Source organism: Muntiacus reevesi, chromosome 19 (assembly GCF_963930625.1).
Source record: "Muntiacus reevesi chromosome 19, mMunRee1.1, whole genome shotgun sequence".
NCBI classification, from domain to species: domain Eukaryota; kingdom Metazoa; phylum Chordata; class Mammalia; order Artiodactyla; family Cervidae; genus Muntiacus; species Muntiacus reevesi.
Window position 1 is genome coordinate 1 of NC_089267.1, and position 24,830 is coordinate 24,830.

Here is a 24,830-nt window from a genome sequence, read left to right on the forward strand (position 1 = left end):
TTACTGCTTTAATTGTGTTCAAAGATTTGGGCTCTATTGACTCTTTTAATTAACCGTGTCTTACTTTCCATTTCTGAATCTAAAAAAAAAAAAAAAATAACTGGTCAAATGGCAACTGAAATGTGATTCATCAATTAAATGACATAACAGCTTTATTAAAATTTGTTATAAATCATAAAGAGCTTGCATTGTCAATCCAGTTATTTGAGTGACTACAAAGAGGAAACAACTTTTATGAAGCTAAATTGTTTAAATAAAGTTTTATCACTCTGTTCCTCTTTCCAGATTCCAAGTGAGTAATTGTTGTCAGTTTTGTTTTAGGTATGTTCTGACCCTGTTATGCCTCATCAATACTGCATTGTCTTGTCAATCTTGGAAGTATTTGTTTGGGGGATTCTATTAAGATTATAGATAAAGCTTCCCTGGTTGCTGCAGAAAAGTGATTAAATGTGGAATGTTATTTTAAGCGTTTTGTTCAGTTCTTTGTAGAATCATTTTGGTTTTCTTCAGATCTTTGAACAGGTACTGAGTGAACTGGAGCCCCTGTGTCTGGCAGAACAAGACTTCATAAGTAAATTTTTCAAACTACAGCGACATCAGAGTATGCCTGGAACTGTGGTATGGGTGACATTTATTTACTAGCTCATATTTGTGATCTATATCATAATTAGCCTAATCATTATGTTGTCATAATTTCAATATCAGAACAGAAAGAATTTACATTGTAAGGATTTTTTAAGTAATTTTTATCATATAAGATAATAAAAAAAAGGATAGTGTTTGGGCATCTAATCTAATATTCTAGACTATCTTAGGCCTAAACATTCTCCAAATTGATGAGTGGGGGAAATGTCTGAGTTTACTTGGCAAAAAATATTTTTAAAAAGCAAATTTATTGTTTTAGTGATCAAGAAAAAGTAAATAGAATTAAAAAATTACAATGATGTTTTAATGTATATTTGTTGTTATTTAGTCACTAAGTCGTGTCTGACTCTTTGCAACCCCGTGGACTGTAGCCCACCAGGTTTCTCTCTCCATGGGATTCCCCAGGCAAGAATACTGGAGTGGATTGCCAGTTCCTTCACCAGGGGATCTTCCCAACCCAGGGATTGAACCCGTGGCTCCTGCATTGGCAGGCAGATTTCTTTCCTGCTGAGCCACCAGGGAAGCCCCCATGGTCTTAAAAAATAAATGAAAGCAAGCAAGAGAAAAATGGAGAGCCTCAAATCAGAATCTTTCTTATGGCTTTCTTACTATGAGACTGAGAGAGTAACAGGCGGGAAGGCCAAGGGTCTCCAAATGGAGGAATGAGGCTGTAAGTGCCAGACATTTTTATCTCTCCTAACCGGCAGAAAATGAAGAAGGAATTCATAGGGCCTGGACTCCATCTCAGGCCTGTCCGTGCTGATCGTGCTCGGCTGCCTCTCCAGTGGACTCTGAACTCTCTGCTTAGTGCCTGTGGGAACGACAATGGAAGGATAAGACCCCCTCCGGACAGGGGAACCTTGAAGATCATATCCAGGTTACTCATCGCCTAAGAGAAAAGAGACACTAATCACCCCTGACACTATCTATCAGAATGTAAGCACAGGCTTATCGGTTATTAACTGTTTGGAATGTAACTGCAGGCTGATTGATTATTGACTGTTTGAACACATAACACGGGAATGATGGGGTTATTGTAGTTGTATTTACCCTGCCTTTGTTTATGTAAGTCTCAAGGGAATTGAGGTGGTGGGTTTGGACACGTACACATGGGGTATAAAAGATTTTCACAAATGCTGGACGGGGTCCTTGGCTAAGAGGTGACTCTGCCTTGGGCCCGCCGGTGTAATAAACTGCACTCCACTATCTGCATTGTCCTTCTGAGTGAGTCTGTTTCCCGGAAAGCGTGGCTATAACATTTGGTGCGTTGGCTGGGAAACTCCTCGCTTTGAGGAGACAGGTCTCATTTGAGGCCACCCCGAGGCTTTGTAGCTTGAATCTCCTAGAGGGGGGAAGGCGCCTCGCCCCTCTGGAAGGATTCTGCTTTTCAACGCCCGGACCTTTCACGTAAGCAGGTAGTGGACGGCAGCAGGGGAACTGAGCGCTCAGGTGAGGAGGAGCCCACCCAGCAGGGTGGAAGAGGGGGCCTGATCACCCCCCTGGGAGGGACTAGAAGGAGCGGGGACCCACAGGAGCCTGGAATAGGCAGGTGGCGATTGCTTGGTACACAGGTTGACGAGCGTGCTAGGGTTTAAGAAGGAAATTTGTGAAGGACATTTAGGAGGTGTGTCCACGCCGTCTCGGGGAAAATTATTACCAAGCGATCGCCAGGGGATTCTTAGGATAAGAAACTGGTCCGTGTATGCTCGTATTCTGCCCTCCCCCAGGAGGTGTCCCGTCTGCTGTGAAATTCTTGACCCCCTCGGAATTGTTAGGCTAGAAGGAGGGGGATACAGAAGTGAGTATGAATTGGCTTTTCCGGAGATGGCCTGGGACATGAGATATTTAACCCATCTGTGTTTTCATCCGCACCTGATCAAGCCCACCAAGGCAGAATGGACTTTAAGGGAGAAACAGTCTCGGACCATGTGATGTTCTGGTTCAGCTGTGCTGACCGGCAGGTGAAGACACGCCAAACCCCCTTCTCCCTCTGGGGTCTGGCAGGTAAGGCTCTTCTCTCCCCAATTAGAAAGGAGGCAGAATGGCAATTTAAGTGTCACTGAGTGGAAATATGAGAAGTACATAGGGTACTGAGAACTTCGTAGACAGAACGAAAAGGAAAAGTAGAAGAAGGTCCGAGAAGGTAAGCGAGATGGGGGAAAGTGAATCTAAGGCAACTGTATTGGAGTGCATGATTAAAAATTTAAAGAAGGGATTAGGAGGAGACTATGGGGTGAAGATGAAGCCTAACTGCCTCCACATACTCTGTGAGGTCGAATGGACCCCAATGGGAGCAGGATGGCCACCAGAGAACACCGTGAACTTAAAAATAATGGAAGCAGTCTACACAGTAGTCACAGGCGAGCCAGGACACCTGGATCAATATCCATCTATTGACTCATGGCTAGGGTTAGCTAAAGACCCTCCTACTTGGACAAGGTTCTGTATCCAGAAGGGAAAGGGAAAAATATTAATGGCACAAAAATTGACTGATGATAAAAAAGGAAATTCTACAGGATTTGGACGGGGATGACCTGACCCCTCCCCCATGCTGGATAATGACACGCCTGCCTCCCAGTGCTTCACCAGGACCGGAGGCTGCCTTAATGCCCGATCCAGGGCCAGGTGAAGTTTCTGCAACAGCCACTGCTCCTCCGCCAGCTTTCCCGGAGTTCGTAGAGCCTCCGTTTGGGCAGGCTCCGATCCCGGTGACAGAAGCCTCTGGCCAACACTGCCAGGATCCGGCTCCAACCGAACCGCCCAAGCTATACCTGCCTCTCCCGGTGAGTACTGACAAGAGGGGGAGGGAGACGTTGGAATTAAGCAGAGACTGCGCTCTGCCAGAGAGCCGGAGGGAATAAAAGAGAACAGACAAGAGACTTACAGTGCTAGCTGCTGCTCTGGGAAAGTCTATCTTGGGCCCTCCAGAAAACCTCATCTGCCCCAGGGACAGGACAGTCCTTCAACGGTCCCAAGGGAGGCCCCGGTCCCCGTTACAGCCAAACCAGTGTGCCCGGTGCATGCTTTTGGCCACTGGAAGAATGAATGCCCTAAGGCAAGGAGGGAAGAGGAAGCTCCCGCAGTTGTGGGGCTTGCTGACTTGGAAATTAACTAGGGCTGCCAGGGCTCAGAGATATCAGGTCCCTGAGAGCCCATGGTAACCGTAAAAGTGGGGGACCAAAACATTGACTTCATGGTGGATACAGGAACAGAACTGTCGGTAGTAACAAAACCTGTGGCACCACTGTCCAAAAAGACTACCGCTGTAACTGGGGTGTCGGGAGAAGAGATGATTAAATCGTTTTGCCAGCCCAGAAAATGTCAGATGGAGGGGGGACACCAAGTGACATTCCTGAGTGCCCAGTACCCCTGTTGGGAGGAGAGCTCTCCAAACTAGGAGCACAGGTGACTTTCTCCCCTGAGAAGAGGCCCACCTTCTGGACGGACTCTATGACTTATTTGCCCTCTCTCTCAGTGCCAACCCAAGATGAGTGGAGGTTGCATGAGCCCCTGAAGGCAGAGCCGGGTGGGCCGGAAGAGCATGAGAGAGCTAACTCAATTGTTCCCTGAGGTCTGGGTGGAAGACAACCCCCCCTCCCCCCAGGCTGGCTGAACATCACGCCCCAGTGATAATGGGACTCAATCCAGGTACCATCCCAGTTAGAGGGCACCGGTACCCGCTATGGATGGAGCCTGAGCTGGCATATTGCCCTACATCAATAGATTGAAACAAGCAGGCCTTCTAGTAGAGTGCCAGTCGGCTTGGAATACGCCAATCCTGCCAGTCAAAAGGGAAGGAGGACAGGACTATAGGCCTGTACAAGATCTCAGGCTAGTCAACCAGGCTACTGTGACTTTACAGCCCACTGTTCCAAACCCCTATACCTTGCTTAGCCTCCTTCCGCCGAGGACTAAAGTTTACACTTGCCTAGATCTCAAGGATGCCTTCTTCTGCGTACACCTCGCCCCAGCATCACAGCCCATAATTGCCTTTGAATGGGAAGATCCAGTCGGGAGCACCAGATAACAAAGGCTAACTCCACAGCCATCTTTGGGGAAGCCTTGGCTTCTGATCTGAACTCATTCCATCCGGAAGAGTATGGATGTCAGCTCCTACAATATGGAGATGACCTGCTGCTGGCTGCCTGAGACCAAGGAAAAATGCTAGAAAGGGACAAATGCACTGCTCCAGCTGTTGATGAAAGCAGATTACCGGGTGTTGAAAGAGAAGGCACAATCTACAAAGAGGAGGTAAGGTATCTGGGGTTTGTTTTAAAAAAGGGCTCAAGGTTCGAGACCCTAATTGGGTCTTATATACTGATGGCACTCGCATGATAAAACAAAGACAACAGCTGTTGGGTTAGCCAGAGCAGAAGGGGCCATCAAGACTGAAAAGAGATGGTGGGAATTGTCAGGTGACAAATTATTGGTACCAGAGGAGCTGGCACACACTCTGGTAAGCCAAACACACCAAGCGACCCACCTAGGCCATGCTGTCTGCTCACAGGTTAATGCTGCCTCTCGGGTATTCAGACAAAATCCTCTGGGTATTCACCTGAAAGGCATGCTGCCCCTTGAACACCTGGGAGTGGACTTCACTAAAATGAAACCTCACCGACACTACCATTATCTGCTGGTCATGGTATGTGCATTCTTGAGATAGGTAAAAACTTTTCCTACCTGGACTGAAAGAGCATCAGAAGTAGCCTGGTGGCTGCTTAGGAAAATGGTTCCCAGATTTGGATTTCCTACCAGCATTGGATCAGGCAATGGCCCGGCTTTTGCAGCTGATTTAGTACAAGTAAGCAAAACTTTAAACATCAAATGGAAACTGCACACTGCATATAGGCCCAGAGTTCTGAGATAGTGGAATGAACCAACCAGACACTTAAAGAGACTGACTGCTCCTGAGTGGACTTGCTTCTGACGGCTCTGCTCAGACTCAGGATGACCCCACAGTCCCAAGGCTATTCTCCATACGAAATTGTGTATGGGAGGCCTCCTCCCATAATAAAACAGGTGTCAACAAATTTGCCTCAGGTAAGGGGGGATAAGATTTCACAGCAGATGGAACTGGGTAAGGTAATAAATTGGGTAACTAAGTTTGTACAAGAAAGGGTGCCGTTCCCCCTTGGGGAACAGATTCATGAGTTTACACTTGGTGACCAAGCATGGGTCAAAGATTGGGAACATGATTTGCTAGCCCTTTGGTAAAAGGGCCCTTATGTTATTCTAACTACCCCTACTGCAGTTAAAGTTGCAGGTATTGTCCCTTGATCCATCACACCAGAGCAAAGAAGGCATACCACGCTGACCCGGAGGACGCCAAGTGTACCACCCAGAAGGACCCCACCGACCCACGGGAAACCAAGATCATTCTGAGGAGAAAGAAGAAAACGAGGTCCCGGACGAGCCCTCTACAGGATGGAGCTGGGTAAACGACTCCTGCTGCTCGGCCTCATCAACGCAATTCTGAACCTGACCACTGCTCCTGCACAGGACAACGTCTTCATCTCGTGGGCCACAACTCTGCCAACTGTTGGGTGTGTGGGGCTATGCCCCTGTCAGTAATGGACAGACTCCCCTGGTGGGTATCGCCACTCTGTTCCTCTCTCCAGCCATAACCTGTCTTTGCTCTCCTGGTGTAAAAAGAAGCCATCAATGGGCCAGGGACATAGGGTTACATTTAACATGAGCACCAGCCTTACAGAAGTAACAAAGGCTTATACCTCATATGTGAAAAATAAAAAGGAGAAGTGTTCTTTACAAAAGGGGGACAGGCCTCCCGGTACCTTGAGCAATACTACTAGGTCTGGGATGAACATTTCTGGATGACTCCTGAGAAAGGACAGCTGATTACCCCTGCTACTATTTGCTGGGAACAAAAAAAAAAAAGAAAGTTAGATTTGGAGACCACCCCCTAGACCCAAAAGAATTAAAATATATGGGTTATTTACCCCCTGAACAATGTAAACAAATCTTGGAAGTTACCTATCACCCCAATCAATCTGTTCAGTGACCTGTTTCCGACTGGAAATATAATCCTGGAATGTGCTGGGTAGCCCCCAATGGGACCCAGTGGCTCTGTGGGCTTAACTTATGGCCATGGTTACCAGTTGGCTGGGTGTGGCGTTGCACATTAAGATTTGCTTTCGCCCATGGCAGAATTAAGCCTAGCCTGCACCAGCCTCCAGTAAACCCGCCTTATCTGCATGCAAAATGGACACGATCTGTGTTCCAATGGTATGACTATCTTGCTGCCTTGTTTGTACCCTCTGTAGGGACAACGGATATCATGGTTAAAGTAGAGGCCTTAACTAATTTCACTAAACAGGCCCTCTTAGACAGTACAAAAGCCATTCAAGCTTTGAATGAGAAACAAATTCAGATGAGGAAGGCAGTAATTCAAAATAGGATGGCATTAGACATACTCACAGCAGCCCAAGGAGGGACTTGCACCGTAATTAAAGTTAAATGTTGTGTGTATATCCCTGACCTGTCTGAAAATGTATCTACTGCCTTGAAGGATATGAAAAATCAAGTGAAAGCCATGTCTAATGAAAATATTCCCTTTTGGACTTCAGTTCTCTCCTGGGTAAAGGGAGACTGGTAGAAAACCATTGTAACTGTTGTTATAGTAATCTTAATCATACTGCTCTGTGGGCCCTGCTTCCTATAATGTCTTGTGAATTTTGTAACCCAGAGGTTGATAGCATTCTCTCATATGGGTGGCAGGAGGGCTAAGGTACAATATATCTCAATAAATGATGCTCGTTATGGAAACTAAGAGCATCAAGAGGGGGGAATGAAGAAGGAATTCATAGGGCCTGGACTCCATCTCAGGCCTGTCCGTGCTGATCGTGCTCGGCTGCCTCTCCAGTGGACTCTGAACTCTCTACTTAGTGCCTGTGGGAACGACAATGGAAGGATAAGACCCCCTCCGGACAGGGGAACCTTGAAGATCATATCCAGGTTACTCATCGCCTAAGAGAAAAGAGACACTAATCACCCCTGACACTATCTATCAGAATGTAAGCACAGGCTTATCGGTTATTAACTGTTTGGAATGTAACTGCAGGCTGATTGATTATTGACTGTTTGAACACATAACACGGGAATGATGGGGTTATTGTAGTTGTATTTACCCTGCCTTTGTTTATGTAAGTCTCAAGGGAATTGAGGTGGTGGGTTTGGACACGTACACATGGGGTATAAAAGATTTTCACAAATGCTGGACGGGGTCCTTGGCTAAGAGGTGACTCTGCCTTGGGCCCGCCGGTGTAATAAACTGCACTCCACTATCTGCATTGTCCTTCTGAGTGAGTCTGTTTCCCGGAAAGCGTGGCTATAACAAAAAGAACAAACCAGCGATCTGTTTTTCCTTCTCTATACAAAATTAAAAGGAGGTTTCTCCTAACATTCTGTGTGGCCATGACACCCGGTCTCACCTAAAGCTAACTACTCCCAAACCTTGAGTTAACCAATACATTTCTTTTTCGTATGGAAATGTTGTCTTAAGCTATGTTAATGAACCCCAGACTCCATCTTCAAGTTGGTTCCGCCAAAGGGCCTAACTTACTTGTTCAGGTATTGTTCCCCTAATCTATGTAAACGAAACTATTTGTTGGTACAAGGTGCAAGTCAATAGTTTTATGGCCTGGGATGAATTATCTGGTGCCATTCTAGATTTTATGACATTCCTTTCTTTTCATTAACAGACTGTGAGTGACTATATACCATACAGCTAAAGACTAGGAGGGGGGTACTCTTTTGCCCCCTTCTGATGCCTATGTCAGAAGCTTTCTCTATCTCCTTTATACTTTAATAAAACTTTATTACACAAAAGCTCTGAGCGATCCAGCCTCGTCTCTGGCCCCGGATTGAATTCGTCTCCTCCGGAGGCCAAGAATCCCGCGTCTTATCGTTCAGCAACAACCTTTCATCTTGAGGGCTCGTCCGGGATCCTTCAGGACAAGGTAAGGATGCTTGGAGCTCTACTTCTTTGTTCTCCTAGCGAACACGTTTTCCGCTGTTCTTTACTAACTCTAAGGTGTGCTTGTGTGAATGAATGAAAGGCCCTGCTCTGCGCTTCCTCGGCGACCTCATAAGGCTTATGGCAGAAACTTGTCGGGGGTTTATACCGACCTGCCAATGCCAAGAGGCAACCAGTGTCCCCTTTGGGAGCCGACCAGAAACGGGCAAAGCATGTGGACCGAACTCTTTTTTCTCGGTCAAACTTTTCGGTCTCTGACCATTTCATAACTCCTTGGGAATTAAAAGTACTAACCTTATCTCTCGGATCTTAGGCTTTCAAGAGACTTGTAACCTATGTTGCTACTCTACTGTGGTCTAGGTCTCAAACTTGGATTGGTAGTTAGGAAGCGCCTAGCCTCGCTAGGCATGGAAAGTTTGGAAGCTAGATGGAGCTCTAACTCCCAGAGCATCTCTGATGTTAAAGGTTACTTGGATTGGAACTGCAATGGTTTTTTTCTTTTGGTAACACTGGCTCTTACTGGAGCAGAGGAGGCTCTTATACCGGTGTGGTGACTCTTGGAAGGAACATCTCAGTTTCATGTTTGTATCAGTCTTATTGTGGTCAGGAATATACTCCGGGTCGTGCACAGGCACTCAGGTGACGAATGTGTCCCCCAGAGGTCTTGGCTTGGGAGGCATTCCGGAAGGTTACTCTGATTGCACCCTGGGTGGCATCAGAGGCAAGTGAGGTGAAGAGCTGGACGTCAGTCAGGGATGCCATCAGGTCTACCCTGGGTGCATCCCCACCCCGTCTCGGTGGTAGAACCGGGAGGGACGAGTGTGACGCCTGCGTCGGTAAGGGACAGACTAAGTCCGACCAGGAAGGAAAAGCTTTTGGTGTAATGTCTGTCTACACCCCCATCTAGAGCAGGGAGGGACGCCTCCGGTAGAAAAATGGCGCTGGTCGCTTTTTTTCTCTCTTACAGATGGGAGCTAACAATTCCAGACTCACTCCTTTGAACTGTATCCTGCAAAACTGGGATAGATTTGATCCCCAGGGCTTAAAGAAGACACACCTGGTCTTCCTATGTGATACTGCATGGCCGCGGTACCCACTGGAGGATGGCGAACGGTGGCCAGTTGGAGGGTCTCTTAAGTATAATACTGTTTTACAATTAAAACAGTTCTGTAAAAAGCAAGGGAATTGGGTAGAAGTAGTGTATATTAGAGTGTATTAGAGCTTTTAAAGGTGTTACTCTGCATTATGACCTTACTTGGAAGGATGTGATGTATATCTTGGGACAAACGTTGACTGCCGACTCAAAGCCTCGAGTTTTGGGTAAAGCGGTTGCTTATGGAGATGAATGGCTTGGTAATGAATCAGTGGGAAAGAGGGAGGACGAGATGACTGCCCTCCCCACTGGGAGTCAGGCGGTCCCAGCTACAGAACCAGACTGGGACTCTAACACTGCTAAAGGAAGATGGGATCAGAGTCATTTTGTCAGATGTATTCTTGAAGGACTCAGGCAGGCGCGTTCTAAGCCTTTAAACTATGGCAAACTGGCAGACATAGAACAAGAAGAGAAGGAAGCTCCTGGTAAATTCCTAGACAGACTGAGAGAAGCCCTTCGCAGATTCACTGAGATTGATCCCGAAAGTGAAGAGGGGAAAGTGATCTTAAAGGATAGATTTCTCACTCAGTCGGCTCCAGATATTCGCCGTAAGTTATCAAAACGGGCGTATGGACCAAATCAGTCTGTAGATAATCTGTTACAACTGGCTCAGACAGTCTATTATGGTAGGGAATATGAGGAAAAGAAAGAAAGGCAGAGAAAGACGAAGGAAAAGGCGGAAGCCCTCGCAATGGCTATGAAAACCGTTCTTAAACAGCCTGAGAAAAATGCCCAGAGGGACCCAGGTGAAAAGGGATGGGCTTGCTATGGCTGTGGAAAGGAGGGGCATCTCAAGCGGGATTGCCCTCAGGCGTCTGAGCCGCCCCCGGCTCCATGTCCGGTCTGCAAGGGACCACACTGGAGGAGAGACTGCCCCCAGAGGTGTAGGTCTCAGGGGTCTGACTCTCAAGACAATCAGGACTGAAGGTGCCCGGGGGTCCCCACACAAGCTCCCGTCCTAATTACACCTGAGGAGCCCCGGGTATTGATAACGGTGGGAGGCCAATCCGTCAATTTCCTTTTAGATACTGGGGCAACTTACTCCGTGCTTACTGAAGCCCCTGGCCCACTTTCTTCCCGATCCGCTTCCGTAATGGGACTGTCTGGACGAGCCAAAAGGTATTACTTCAGTTATTCTCTATCGTGCAACTGGGATTCTGTGCTATTTTCACACGAGTTTCTTATCGTGCCAGAATCACCCTCACCCCTTTTGGGGAGAGATATACTGAGCAAGGTCCATGCCTCTGTTTTCATGAATATGGAGCCCTCCCTTTCTCTCCCTTTAGTTGAAGAAAATGTGAATCCTAGAGTATGGGCTGATGGAAAATCTGTGGGTCGAGCACAAAATGCTATTCCTGTAGTTGTCAAGCTCCAAAGACCCACACTTATTCCCACATAAGAAGCAGTATCCACTGAAACCTGAAGTTAAGGAAGGGTTAAAACCCATCATTGAAAATTTAAAGGAGCAGGGACTATTAGTTCCCTGTAACAGTCCATGCAACACTCCTATTTTGGGTGTAAAAAAATCAAATGATAAGTGGAGATTAGTTCAAGATTTACGAATAATAAATGAGGCTGTGGTTCCTTTACACCCCGTGGTGCCTAATCCTTATACGCTACTGTCTGAAATTCCTGAACGAGCCAAATATTTTTCAGTAATTGATTTAAAAGATGCCTTCTCTTCAGTGCCTTTGGCAGAGGAAAGTCAATTTCTATTTGCCTTTGAAGACCCTACTCAGCCAGCTTCTCAGTTAACCTGGACAGTTTTGCCCCAGGGATTTCGTGACAGTCCCCACTTATTTGGACAAAGTTTGTCACGGGATCTACAAAACTTTAATAGCTCTAAAGCAGTAGTGTTACAATATGTAGATGATATTTTGCTCTGTGCTGAGACAGAGGAAGCTTGTTCACGAGCCTCAGAAGATTTCTTAAACTTTCTGGCAGGCTGCGGTTACAAGGCATCAAGAGAAAAGGCTCAGCTTTGTCAACAATCTGTTAGATATCTGGGCCTAATCATATCAGAAGGGACTAGGGCCATAGGCCCCGAGAGAATTAAACCTATACTAAACCATCCCCTACCTATGACTTTAAGGCAATTGAGAGGATTTTTGGGAATCACAGGCTACTGTCGTATTTGGATTCCGGGTTATGGAGAACTTGCCCGGCCTTTATATAAACTTATAGCTGAAACTCAGCAGGCCCAAACTGACAAACTGGTTTGGTCTCCAGATACTCAAAAGGCTTTTAAGGTTCTTCAGACTGCTCTCCTGCAAGCTCCAGCTTTGAGTTTGCCCACAGGGTCAGAATTTAACTTGTTTGTCACTGAAAGGAAAGGTATGGCCTTGGGAGTTTTGACACAACCCCGGGGGCCTCACCAGCTACCTATTGCTTATCTAAGCAAAGAATTAGATGTAATTGCACGTGGGTGGCCCCACTGCCTAAGAGTAATTGGGGCAGCTGCTTTATTAGCACCTGAAGCTTTAAAAATAATTACTGGACGAAACCTTACTGTACTGACTTCTCATGATGTGAGTGGAATCTTAAATTCTAAGGTTAACATTTGGATGACAGACAGTAGGCTTCTTAAATATCAGTCACTGTTGTTAGAAGGACCAGTAACTAAGCTTTAAGTTTGTAGAAATTTAAATCCTGCTACTTTCCTTCCTGAGAAGGAAGATGAAACACCTGATCACGATTGTTCCCAATTTCTAACTTTAAACTATGCAGCTCGGGAAGATCTAATGGATACCCCATTAGACAATCCTGACATGGAAATATTTACAGATGGCAGTTCTTGTTCGGGATGGAAAGCGTAAAGCAGGTTATGCTGTGGTGACGGCTGAACAGGTTTTAGAAGCAAAATCTCTCCCCCAGGAAACCAGCGCCCAGTTAGCGGAGCTTGTGGCTCTGACCCGAGCTCTAGAGTTAAGCAAAGGGCAGCGAGTAAATGTCTACACTGATTCTAAGTATGCTTATTTGACTTTGCATGCTCATGCTGCAGTATGGAAAGAAAGACAGTTTCAAACAGCAACAGGGGAACCTATTAAGCATTTCAGAGAGATCCAGAGACTTTTAACTGCTATCTATTGTCCTAAAGAAGTAGCGGTTATGCATTGCAAAGGGCACAGCAGGGATGGGAGTAAAGTAGCCACCGGTAACCTGTTAGCAGACTCTCAAGCCAAAAAAGCGGCACTTTATGAAACCCCCTCCCGAAGACACGAGAGTTGCTGTAAACCAGTCTCCGGGCTCCCTGGCGTTTGCTCGGGAGCTGAGGGCCCCAGGCTCCCAGGCTCCCAGGCTCCCAGGCGCGGGTTAGGGTGGTGCGGACCCCAGGCTCCCAGGCGCGGGCTCATGTTCTGCGGACCCCAGGCTCCCAGGCTCCCAGGCTCCCAGGCGCCGGCTAGTGTGCTGCGGACCCCAGGCTCCCAGGCTCGCAGGCTCCCAGGCTCGGGCTTGGGTGCTGCGGACCCCAGGCTCCCAGGCTCCCAGGCTCCCAGGCTCCAGGATTGTGTGCTGCGGACCCCATGCTCCCAGGCTCCCAGGCTCCCAGGCGGGGGCTCGGGTGCTGCGGACCCCAGGCTCCCAGGCTCCCAGGTTACCAGGCGCGGGCTAGGGTGCTTCGGACCCCAGGCTCCCAGGCTCCCAGGCTCCCAGGTTACCAGGCGCGGGCTAGGGTGCTTCGGACCCCAGGATCCCAGGCTCCCAGGCTCCCAGGCGCGGGCTAGGGTCCTGCGGACCCCAGGCTCACAGGCTCCCAGGCTCCCAGCCTCCCAGGCGCGGGCTCGGTTACTGCGGACCCCAGGCTCCCAGGCGCGGGCTCGGGAGATGGGGCCCCAGACTCCCAGGCACCCAGCCGAAGTTTCCAGAGCTGCTGTAAACCAGTCTCCCGGCTCCCGGGCGATTGCTCGGGAGCTGAGGGCCCCAGGCTCCCAGGCTCCCAGGCTCCCAGGCGCGGGCTCGGGTGCTGCGGACCCCAGGCTCCCAGGCGCAGGATCATGAGCTGCATCTCCCAGGCTCCAGTGCAGGCACGGTAGCTGCCTCCCACAGGTTCAAAGGCAACCAGGCGCGGCTTCTGGAGCTGCGGGCCCAGGCTCACAGGCTCCCAGGCTCCCAGGCGCGGGCTAGGGTGCTGCGGACCCCAGGCCCCCAGGCTCCCAGGCTCCCAGGCTCCCAGGCTCCCAGGCTCCCAGGCGCGGGCTCGGGAGCTGAGGGCCCCAGGCTCCCAGGCTCCCAGTCTCCCAGGCGCGGTCTCGGGATTTGCGTACCCCAGGCTCCCAGGCACGGCCTCGAGAGCTCCATCTCCCAGGCTCCGAGGGGCAAGCTCGGGAGCTGCCTCCCCCAGGTTCAAAGGCAACCAGGCCCGGGTTCGAAACCTGGGGCCCCAGGCTCCCAGGCTCCCAGGTTACCAGGCGCGGGCTAGGGTGCTTCGGACCCCAGGATCCCAGGCTCCCAGGCTCCCAGGCGCGGGCTAGGGTCCTGCGGACCCCAGGCTCACAGGCTCCCAGGCCCCCAGCCTCCCAGGCTCCCAGGCTCCCAGGCGCGGGATAGGGTGCTGCGGACCCCAGGCCCCCAGGCTCCCAGGCTCCCAGGCTCCCAGGCGCGGGATAGGGTGCTGCGGACCCCAGGCCCCCAGGCTCCGAGGCTCCAAGGCTCCTAGGCTCCCAGGCACGGGCTCGGGAGCTGAGGGCCCCAGGCCCCCAGCCTCCCAGGCTCCCAGGCTCCCATGCGCGGGATAGGGTGCTGCGGACCCCAGGCCCCCAGGCTCCCAGGCTCCCAGGCTCCCAGGCTCCCAGGCGCGGGCTCGGGAGCTGAGGGCCCCAGGCTCCCAGGCTCCCAGGCTCCCAGGCGCGGTCTCGGGTGCTTCGGACCCCAGGCTCCCAGGCACGGCCTCGTGAGCTCCATCTCCCAGGCTCCGAGGGGCAGGCTCGGGAGCTGCCTCCCCCAGTTTCAAAGGCAACCAGGCGCGGGTTCGAAAGCTGGGGCCCCAGGCTCCCAGGCTCCCAGGCGCGGGCTAGGGTGCTGCGGACCCCAGGCCCCCAGCCTCCCAGGCTCCCAGGCTCCCAGGCGCGGGATAGGGTGCTGCGGACCCCAGGCCCCCAGGCTCCCAGGCTCCCAGGCTCCCAGGCGCGGGCTCGGGAGCTGAGGGCCCCAGGCTCCCAAACTCCCAGGCTCCTAGGCGCGGGGTAGGGTGGTGCGGACCCCAGGCTCCCAGGCTCCCAGGCTCCCAGGCGCGGGCTCAGGTGCTGCGGACCCCTGGCTCCCAGGCTCCCAGGCTCCCAGGCTCCCAGGCGCGGGCCCGGGTGCTGCGGACCCCAGGCTCCCAGGCTCCCAGGCTCGCAGGCTCCCAGGCGCGGGCTCGGGTGCTGCGGACCCCAGGCTCCCAAGCACGGGCTCGGGAGCTGAGGGCCCCAGGCTCCCAGGCTCCCAGGCTCCCAGGCGCGGGCTCAGGTCCTGCGGACCCCAGGCTCCAAAGATCCCAGGCTCCCAGGCGCTGCTAGGGTGCTGCGGACCCCAGGCTCCCAGGCTCCCAGGCGCGGGCTAGGGTGCTGCGGACCCCAGGCCCCCAGCCTCCCAGGCTCCCAGGCTCCCAGGCGCGGTCTATGGTGCTGCGGACCACAGACTCCCAGGCTCCTAGACACCCAGGCTCCCAGGCGCGGGCTCGTGTGCTGCGGACCCCAGGCTCCCAAGCGCGTGCTCGGGAGCTTGGGGCCCCAGGCCCCCAGGCTCCCAGCCTCCCAGGCTCCCAGGCTCCCAGCCGCGGGCTCGGGTGCTGCGGACCCCAGGCTCCCAGGCTCCCAGGCTCCCAGGCACCCAGGCTCCCAGGCGCGGGCTCAGGTCCTGCGGACCCCAGGCTCCCAAGCTCCCAGGCTCCCAGGCTCCCATGCGCTGCTAGGGTGCTGCGGACCCCATGCCCCCAGGCTCCCAGGCTCCCAGGCTCCCAGGCGCGGGCTCGGGAGCTGAGGGCCCCAGGCTCCCAGTCTCCCAGGCTCTTAGGCGCGGGGTAGTGTGGTGCGGACCCCGGGATCCCAGGCTCCCAGGCTCCCAGGCGCGGGCTAGGGTGCTGCGTACCCCAGGCTCCCAAGCTCCCAGGCTCTCAGGCGCGGGCTAGGGTGCTGCGGACCCCAGGCCCCAGCCTCCCAACCTCCCAGGCTCCCAGGCGTGGTCTAGGGTGCTGCGGACCCCAGAACCCAGGCTCCCAGGCTCCCAGGCTCCCAGGCGCTGCTAGGGTGCTGCCGACCCCATGCTCCCAGGCTCCCAGGATCCCAGGCGCGGGCTCGTGTGCTGAGGACCCCAGGCTTCCAGGCTCCCAGGCTCCCAGGCGAAGATCGAAAGCTGCTGAAAACCAGTATCCGGCCTCCCGTGCGTTTGCTCGGGAGATGCGTGCCCCAGGCTCCCAAGCGCGTGCTCGTGAGCTGGGACCCCAAGGCTCATAGGCTAACAGGTGCGTTCTCGGGACATTGTGCCCGCAGGCTCCCAGGCTCCCAGGCGCGTGCTCGTGTGCTGTGGAACCCAGGCTCCCAAGCTCCCAGGTTCCCAGGCTCCCAGGCGCTGCTAGGGTGCTGCGGACCCCAGGCTCCCAGGCTCCCAGGCTCCCAGGTTACCAGGCACGGGCTAGGGTGCTTCGGACCCCTGGCTCCCAGGCTCCCAGGCTCCCAGGCGCGGGCTAAGGTGCTGCGGACCCCAGGCTTCCAGGCTCCCAGGCTCCCAGGCTCGCAGGCGCGGGCTCGGGAGCTGAGGGCCCCAGGCTCCCAGGCTCCCAGGCTCCCAGGCGCGGGCTAGGGTGCTGCGTACCCCAGGCTCCCAGGCTCCCAGGCTCCCAGGCGCGGGCTAGGGTGCTGACGACCCCAGGCTCCCAAGCGAGGGCTTGGGAGCTGACGGCCCCAGGCTCCCCGGCTCCCAAGCTCCCAGGCTCCCAGGCTCCCAGGCGCTGCTAGGGTGCTGCGGACCCCAGGCTCCCAGGCTCCCAGGCGCGGGCTAGGGTGCTGCGGACCCCAGGCCCCCAGCCTCCCAGGCTCCCAGGCTCCCAGGCGCGGTCTATGGTGCTGCGGACCCCAGACTCCCAGGCTCCCAGGCTCCCAGGCTCCCAGACGCTGCTAGGGTGCTGCGGACCCCAGGCTCCCAGGCTCCCAGGCTCCCAGGCGCGGGTTAGGGTGGTGCGGACCCCAGGCTCCCAGGCTCCCAGGCTCCCAGGCGCCGGCTAGTGTGCTGCGGACCCCAGGCTCCCAGGCTCGCAGGCTCCCAGGCTCGGGCTTGGGTGCTGCGGACCCCAGGCTCCCAGGCTCCCAGGCTCCCAGGCTCCAGGATTGTGTGCTGCGGACCCCATGCTCCCAGGCTCCCAGGCTCCCAGGCGGGGGCTCGGGTGCTGCGGACCCCAGGCTCCCAGGCTCCCAGGCTCCCAGGTTACCAGGCGCGGGCTAGGGTGCTTCGGACCCCAGGCTCCCAGGCTCCCAGGCTCCCAGGTTACCAGGCGCGGGCTAGGGTGCTTCGGACCCCAGGATCCCAGGCTCCCAGGCTCCCAGGCGCGGGCTAGGGTCCTGCGGACCCCAGGCTCACAGGCTCCCAGGCTCCCAGCCTCCCAGGCGCGGGCTCGGTTACTGCGGACCCCAGGCTCCCAGGCGCGGGCTCGGGAGATGGGGCCCCAGACTCCCAGGCACCCAGCCGAAGTTTCCAGAGCTGCTGTAAACCAGTCTCCCGGCTCCCGGGCGATTGCTCGGGAGCTGAGGGCCCCAGGCTCCCAGGCTCCCAGGCTCCCAGGCGCGGGCTCGGGTGCTGCGGACCCCAGGCTCCCAGGCGCAGGATCATGAGCTGCATCTCCCAGGCTCCAGTGCAGGCACGGTAGCTGCCTCCCACAGGTTCAAAGGCAACCAGGCGCGGCTTCTGGAGCTGCGGGCCCAGGCTCACAGGCTCCCAGGCTCCCAGGCGCGGGCTAGGGTGCTGCGGACCCCAGGCCCCCAGGCTCCCAGGCTCCCAGGCTCCCAGGCTCCCAGGCTCCCAGGCGCGGGCTCGGGAGCTGAGGGCCCCAGGCTCCCAGGCTCCCAGTCTCCCAGGCGCGGTCTCGGGATTTGCGTACCCCAGGCTCCCAGGCACGGCCTCGAGAGCTCCATCTCCCAGGCTCCGAGGGGCAAGCTCGGGAGCTGCCTCCCCCAGGTTCAAAGGCAACCAGGCCCGGGTTCGAAACCTGGGGCCCCAGGCTCCCAGGCTCCCAGGTTACCAGGCGCGGGCTAGGGTGCTTCGGACCCCAGGATCCCAGGCTCCCAGGCTCCCAGGCGCGGGCTAGGGTCCTGCGGACCCCAGGCTCACAGGCTCCCAGGCCCCCAGGCTCCCAGGCTCCCAGGCTCCCAGGCGCGGGATAGGGTGCTGCGGACCCCAGGCCCCCAGGCTCCCAGGCTCCCAGGCTCCCAGGCGCGGGATAGGGTGCTGCGGACCCCAGGCCCCCAGGCTCCGAGGCTCCAAGGCTCCTAGGCTCCCAGGCACGGGCTCGGGAGCTGAGGGCCCCAGGCCCCCAGCCTCCCAGGCTCCCAGGCTCCCATGCGCGGGATAGGGTGCTGCGGACCCCAGGCCCCCAGGCTCCCAGGCTCCCAGGCTCCCAGGCTCCCAGGCGCGGGCTCGGGAGCTGAGGGCCCCAGGCTCCCAGGCTCCCAGGCTCCCAGGCGCGGTCTCGGGTGCTTCGGACCCCAGGCTCCCAGGCACGGCCTCGTGAGCTCCATCTCCCAGGCTCCGAGGGGCAGGCTCGGGAGCTGCCTCCCCCAGTTTCAAAGGCAACCAGGCGCGGGTTCGAAAGCTGGGGCCCCAGGCTCCCAGGCTCCCAGGCGCGGGCTAGGGTGCTGCGGACCCCAGGCCCCCAGCCTCCCAGGCTCCCAGGCTCCCAGGCGCGGGATAGGGTGCTGCGGACCCCAGGCCCCCAGGCTCCCAGGCTCCCAGGCTCCCAGGCGCGGGCTCGGGAGCTGAGGGCCCCAGGCTCCCAAACTCCCAGGCTCCTAGGCGCGGGGTAGGGTGGTGCGGACCCCAGGCTCCCAGGCTCCCAGGCTCCCAGGCGCGGGCTCAGGTGCTGCGGACCCCTGGCTCCCAGGCTCCCAGGCTCCCAGGCGCGGGCCCGGGTGCTGCGGACCCCAGGCTCCCAGGCTCCCAGGCTCGCAGGCTCCCAGGCGCGGGCTCGGGTGCTGCGGACCCCAGGCTCCCAAGCACGGGCTCGGGAGCTGAGGGCCCCAGGCTCCCAGGTTCCCAGGCTCCCAGGCTCCCAGGCGCGGGCTCAGGTCCTGCGGACCCCAGGCTCCAAAGATCCCAGGCTCCCAGGCGCTGCTAGGGTGCTGCGGACCCCAGGCTCCCAGGCTCCCAGGCGCGGGCTAGGGTGCTGCGGACCCCAGGCCCCCAGCCTCCCAGGCTCCCAGGCTCCCAGGCACGGTCTATTGTGCTGCGGACCCCAGACTCCCAGGCTCCCAGGCTCCCAGGCTCCCAGGCGCGGGATAGGGTGCTGCGGACCCCAGGCCCCCAGGCTCCCAGGTTCCCAGGCGCGGGCTCGGGAGCTGAGGGCCCCAGTCCCCCAGCCTCCCAGGCTCCCAGGCTCCCATGCGCGGGATAGGGTGCTGCGGACCCCAGGCCCCCAGGCTCCCAGGCTCCCAGGCTCCCAGGCGCGGGCTCGGGATCTGAAGGCCCCAGGCCCCCAGCCTCCCAGGCTCCCAGGAGCGGGATACGGTGCTGCGGACCCCAGGCCCCCAGGCTCCCAGGCTCCCATGCTCCCAGGCGCGGGCTCGGGAGGTGAGGGCCCCAGGCTCCCAGGCTCCCAGGCTCCTAGGCGCGGGGTAGGGTGGTGCGGACCCCAGGCTCCCAGGCTCCCAGGCTCCCAGGCGCGGGCTAGGGTGCTGCGTACCCCAGGCTCCCAGGCTCCCAGGCGCGGGCTAGGGTGCTGCGGACCCCAGGCCCCCAGCCTCCCAAACTCCCAGGCTCCCAGGCGTGGTCTAGGGTGCTGCGGACCCCAGAACCCAGGCTCCCAGGCTCCCAGGCGCGGGCTCGTGTGCTGAGGATCCCAGGCTCCCAGGCTCCCAGGCGAAGATCGAAAGCTGCTCAAAACCAGTATCCGGCCTCCCGTGCGTTTGCTCGGGAGATGCGTGCCCCAGGCTCCCAAGCGCGTGCTCATGAGCTGGGACCCCAAGGCTCATAGGCTAACAGGTGCGTTCTCGGGAGATTCTGCCCGCAGGCTCACAGGCTCCCAGGCGCGTGCTCGTGTGCCGCGCACCCCAGGCTCCCAGGCGCGTGCACGTGAGCTGGGAACCCAAGGCTCACAGGCTACCAGGCGCGGGATCGGGGGCTGGGCTTCACAGGCTCCCAGGCGCGTGCTCGTGTGCTGCGCACCCCAGGCTCCCAGGCGCTGGCTCGTGAGCTGCATCTCCCTGGCTTCGAGTGCAGGCCAGGGAGCTGCCTCCCCCAGGTTCAAAGGCAACCAGGCGCAGGTTCCGGAGCTGCGGCCCCAGGATCCCAGACTCCCAGGCGCGGGCTCGTGTGCTGCGGCCCCAGGCTCCCAAGCGCGGGCTCGGGAGCTGAGGGCCCCAGGCCCCCAGCCTCCGAGGCTCCCAGGCTCCCAGGCGCGGGATAGGGTGCTGCGGACCCCAGGTCCCCAGGCTCCCAAGCGCGGGCTCGGGAGCTGAGGGCCCCAGGCTCCCAAGCACCCAGGCTCCCAGGCTCCCAGGCGCGGGCTCAGGTCCTGCGGACCCCAGGCTCCCAAGCTCCCAGGCTCCCAGGTTCCCAGGCGCTGCTAGGGTGCTGCGGACCCCAGGCTCCCAGGCTCCCAGGCGCGGGCTCGGGTGCTGCGGACCCAAGGCCCCCAGCCTCCCAGGTTCCCAGGCTCCCAGGCGCGGTCTATTGTGCTGCAGACCCCAGACTCCCAGGCTCCCAGGCTCCCAGGCTCCCAGGTGCTGCTAGGGTGCTGCGTACCCCAGGCTCCCAGGCTCCCAGGCGCGGGCTAGGGTGCTGCGGACCCCATGCCCCCAGCCTCCCAGGCTCCCAGGCTCCCAGGCGCGGTCTATGGTGGTGCGGACCCCAGCCTGCCAGGCTCCCAGGCTCCCAGGCTCCCAGGCGCGGGCTCGTGTGCTGCGGACCCCAGGCTCCCAAGCGCGGGCTCGGGAGCTGAGGGCCCCAGGCTCCCAGGCTCCCAGGCTCCTAGGCGCGGGCTCAGGTCCTGCGGACCCCAGGCTCCCAAGCTCCCAGGCTCCCAGGCTCCCAGGCGCTGCTAGGGTGCTGCGGACCCCAGGCTCCCAGGCTCCCAGGCGCGGGCTAGGGTGCTGCGGACCCCAGGCCCCCAGGCTCCCAGGCTCCCAGGCTCCCAGGCGCGGTCTATTGTGCTGCGGACCCCAGGCTCCCAGGCTCCCAGGCGCGGGCTCGGGAACTGAGGGCCCTAGGCTCCCAGGCTCCCAGGCGCGGGCTAGGGTGCTGCGGACCCCAGGCCCCCAGCCTCCCAGGCTCCCAGGCTCCCAGGCGCGGGCTCGTGTGCAGCGGACCCCAGGCTCCCAAGCGCGGGCTCGGGAGCTGATGGCCCCAGGCCCCCAGCCTCCCAGGCTCCCAGGCTCCCAGGCGCTGCTAGGGTGCTGCGGACCCCAGGCTCCCAGGCTCCCAGGCGCGGGCCAGCGTGCTGCGGACCCCAGGCCCCCAGCCTCCCAGGCTCCCAGGCTCCCAGGCGCGGTCTATGGTGCTGCGGACCCAAGACTCCCAGGCTCCCAGGCTCCCAGGCTCCCAGGCTCCAAGGCGCGGGCTCGGGAGCTGAGGGCCCCAGGCTCCCAGGCTCGCAGGAGCTGGCTAGGGTGCTGCGGATCCCAGGCCCCCAGCCTCCCAGGCTCCCAGGCTCCCAGGCTCCCAGGCGCGGGATCGTGTGCTGCGGACCCCAGGCTCCCAAGCGCGGGCTCGGGAGCTGAGCGCCCCAGGCTCCCAGGCTCCCAGTCTCCCAAGGGCGGGCTAGGGTGCTGCGGACCCCAGGCCACCAGCCTCCCAGGCTCCCAGGCTCCCAGGCGCGGTCTATTGTGCTGCGGACCACAGACTCCCAGGCTCCCAGGCTCCCAGGCTCCCAGGCTCCCAGGCGCGGGATAGGGTGCTGCCGACCCCAGGCACCCAGGCTCCCAGGCTCCCAGGCGCGGGCTCGGGATCTGAGGGCCCCAGGCCCCCATCCTCCCAGGCTCCCAGGCGCGGGATACGTTGCTGCGGACCCCAGGCCCCCAGGCTCCCAGGCTCCCATGCTCCCAGGCGCGGGCTCGGGAGCTGAGGGCCCCAGGCTCCAAGGCTCCCAGGCTCCTAGGCGCGGGGTAGGGTGGTGCGGACCCCAGGCTCCAAGGCTCCCAGGCTCCCAGGCGCCGGCTCAGGTGCTGCGGACCCCAGGCTCCCAGGCTCCCAGGCTCCCAGGCGCGGGCTCGTGTGCTGCGCACCCCAGGCTCCCAGGCGCTGGCTCGTGAGCTGCATCTCCCTGGCTTCGAGTGCAGGCCCGGGAGCTGCCTCCCCCAGGTTCAAAGGCAACCAGGCGCGGGTTCCGGAGCTGCGGCCCCAGGATCCCAGGCTCCCAGGCTCCCTGGCGCGGGCTAGGGTGCTGCGGACCCCAGGCCCCCAGGCTCCCAGGCTCCCAGGCGCGGGCTCGTGTGCTGCGGACCCCAGGCTCCCAAGCGCGGGCTCGGGAGCTGAGGGCCCCAGGCCCCCAGCATCCGAGGCTCCCAGGCTCCCAGGCGCGGGATAGGGTGCTGCGGACCCCAGGTCCCCAGGCTCCCAAGCTCCCAGGCGCGGGCTCGTGTGCTGCGGACCCCAGGCTCCCAGGCTCCCAGGCGCGGGCTAGGATGCTGCGGACCCCAGGCTCCCAGGCTCCCAGGCTCCCAGGCTCCCAGGCGCGGGCTCGGGAGCTGAGGGCCCCAGGCTCCCAGGCTCCCAGGCGCGGGCTAGGATGCTGCGGACCCCAGGCCCCCAGCCTCCCAGGCTCCCAGGCTCCCAGGCGCGGGCTCGTGTGCTGCGGACCCCAGGCTCCCAAGCGCGGGCTCGGGAGCTGAGGGCCCCAGGCTCCCAGGCTCCCAGGCTCCTAGGCGCGGGCTCAGGTCCTGCGGACCCCAGGCTCCCAAGCTCCCAGGCTCCCAGGCTCCCAGGCGCTGCTACGGTGCTGCGGACCCCAGGCTCCCAGGCTCCCAGGCGAGGGCTAGGGTGCTGCGGACCCCAGGCCCCCAGGCTCCCAGGCTCCCAGGCTCCCAGGCGCGGGCTCGGGAGCTGAACGCCCCAGGCTCCCATGCTCCCAGGCTCCCAGGCGCGGGCTCGTGTGCTGCGGACCCCAGGCCCCCAGCCTCCCATGCTCCTAGGCTCCCAGGCTCCCAGGCGCGGGCTCGTGTGCTGCGGACCCAAGGCTCCCAGGCGCGGGCTCGGGTGCTGCGGACCCCAAACTCCCAGGCTCCCAGGCTCCCAGGCGCGGGCTCGTGTGCTGCGGACCCCAGGCTCCCAAGCGCGGGCTCGGGAGGTGAGGGCCCCAGGCTCCCAGGCTCCCAGGCGCCCAGGCGCGGGCTCAGGTCCTGCGGACCCCAGGCTCCCAAGCTCCCAGGCTCCCAGGCTCCCAGGCGCTGCTAGGGTGCTGCGGACCCCAGGCTCCCAGGCTCCCAGGCGCGGGCTAGGGTGCTGCGGACGCCAGGCCCCCAGCCTCCCAGGCTCCCAGGCTCCCAGGCGCGGTCTATTGTGCTGCGGACCCCAGACTCCCAGGCTCCCAGGCTCCCAGGCTCCCAGGCGCGGGATAGGGTGCTGCGGACCCCAGGCCCCCAGGCTCCCAGGCTCCCAGGTTCCCAGGCGCGGGCTCGGGAGCTGAGGGCCCCAGCCCCCCAGCCTCCCAGGCTCCCAGGCTCCCAGGCGCGGGATAGGGTGCTGCGGACCCCAGGCCCCCAGGCTCCCAGGCTCCCAGGCGCGGGCTCGGGATCTGAGGGCCCCAGGCCCCCATCCTCCCAGGCTCCCAGGCGCGTGCTAGGGTGCTGCGTACCCCAGGCTCCCAGGCTCCCAGGCGCGGGCTAGGGTGCTGCGGACCCCAGGCCCCCAGCCTCCCAAACTCCCAGGCTCCCAGGCGTGGTCTAGGGTGCTGCGGACCCCAGAACCCAGGCTCCCAGGCTCCCAGGCGCGGGCTCGTGTGCTGAGGATCCCAGGCTCCCAGGCTCCCAGGCGAAGATCGAAAGCTGCTCAAAACCAGTATCCGGCCTCCCGTGCGTTTGCTCGGGAGATGCGTGCCCCAGGCTCCCAAGCGCGTGCTCGTGAGCTGGGACCCCAAGGCTCATAGTCTAACAGGTGCGATCTCGGGAGATTGTGCCCGCAGGCTCACAGGCTCCCAGGCGCGTGCTCGTGTGCTGCGCACCCCAGGCTCCCAGGCGCGTGCACGTGAGCTGGGAACCCAAGGCTCACAGGCTACCAGGCGCGGGATCGGGGGCTGGGCTTCACAGGCTCCCAGGCGCGTGCTCGTGTGCTGCGCACCCCAGGCTCCCAGGCGCTGGCTCGTGAGCTGCATCTCCCTGGCTTCGAGTGCAGGCCAGGGAGCTGCCTCCCCCAGGTTCAAAGGCAACCAGGCGCGGGTTCCGGAGCTGCGGCCCCAGGATCCCAGGCTCCCAGGCTCCCTGGCGTGGGCTAGGGTGCTGCGGACCCCAGGCCCCCAGCCTCCCAGGCTCCCAGGCTCCCAGGCGCGGGCTCGTGTGCTGCGGACCCCAGGCTCCCAAGCGCGGGCTCGGGAGCTGAGGGCCCCAGGCCCCCAGCCTCCGAGGCTCCCAGGCTCCCTGGCGCGGGATAGGGTGCTGCGGACCCCAGGTCCCCAGGCTCCCAGGCTCCCAGGCGCGGGCTCGTGTGCTGCGGACCCCAGGCTCCCAAGCGCGGGCTCGGGAGCTGAGGGCCCCAGGCTCCCAAGCACCCAGGCTCCCAGGCTCCCAGGCGCGGGCTCAGGTCCTGCGGACCCCAGGCTCCCAAGCTCCCAGGCTCCCAGGCTCCCAGGCGCTGCTAGGGTGCTGCGGACCCCAGGCTCCCAAGCGCGGGCTCGGGCGCTGAGGGCCCCAGGCCCCCAGCCTC

The 24,830-nt window shown here is 59.5% G+C and overlaps 1 long non-coding RNA gene across 6 annotated transcripts; it reads left to right on the plus strand.

Annotated features, from left to right (window-relative positions):
- The first annotated feature begins 63 nt into the window (after positions 1-63).
- On the plus strand, positions 64-9,440 carry LOC136150746 (uncharacterized). 6 transcript variants are annotated; one of them, XR_010659926.1, is made up of 3 exons: positions 64-2,649; positions 3,162-4,896; positions 5,897-9,439. It is a non-coding gene; the product is annotated as an uncharacterized lncRNA (long non-coding RNA). The 6 variants fall into 6 exon arrangements; XR_010659925.1 differs by having other exon boundaries at positions 64-3,428; positions 4,121-4,896; positions 5,897-9,423; XR_010659924.1 differs by having other exon boundaries at positions 66-3,428; positions 4,578-4,896; positions 5,897-8,668.
- The last annotated feature ends 15,390 nt before the right edge of the window (positions 9,441-24,830 follow it).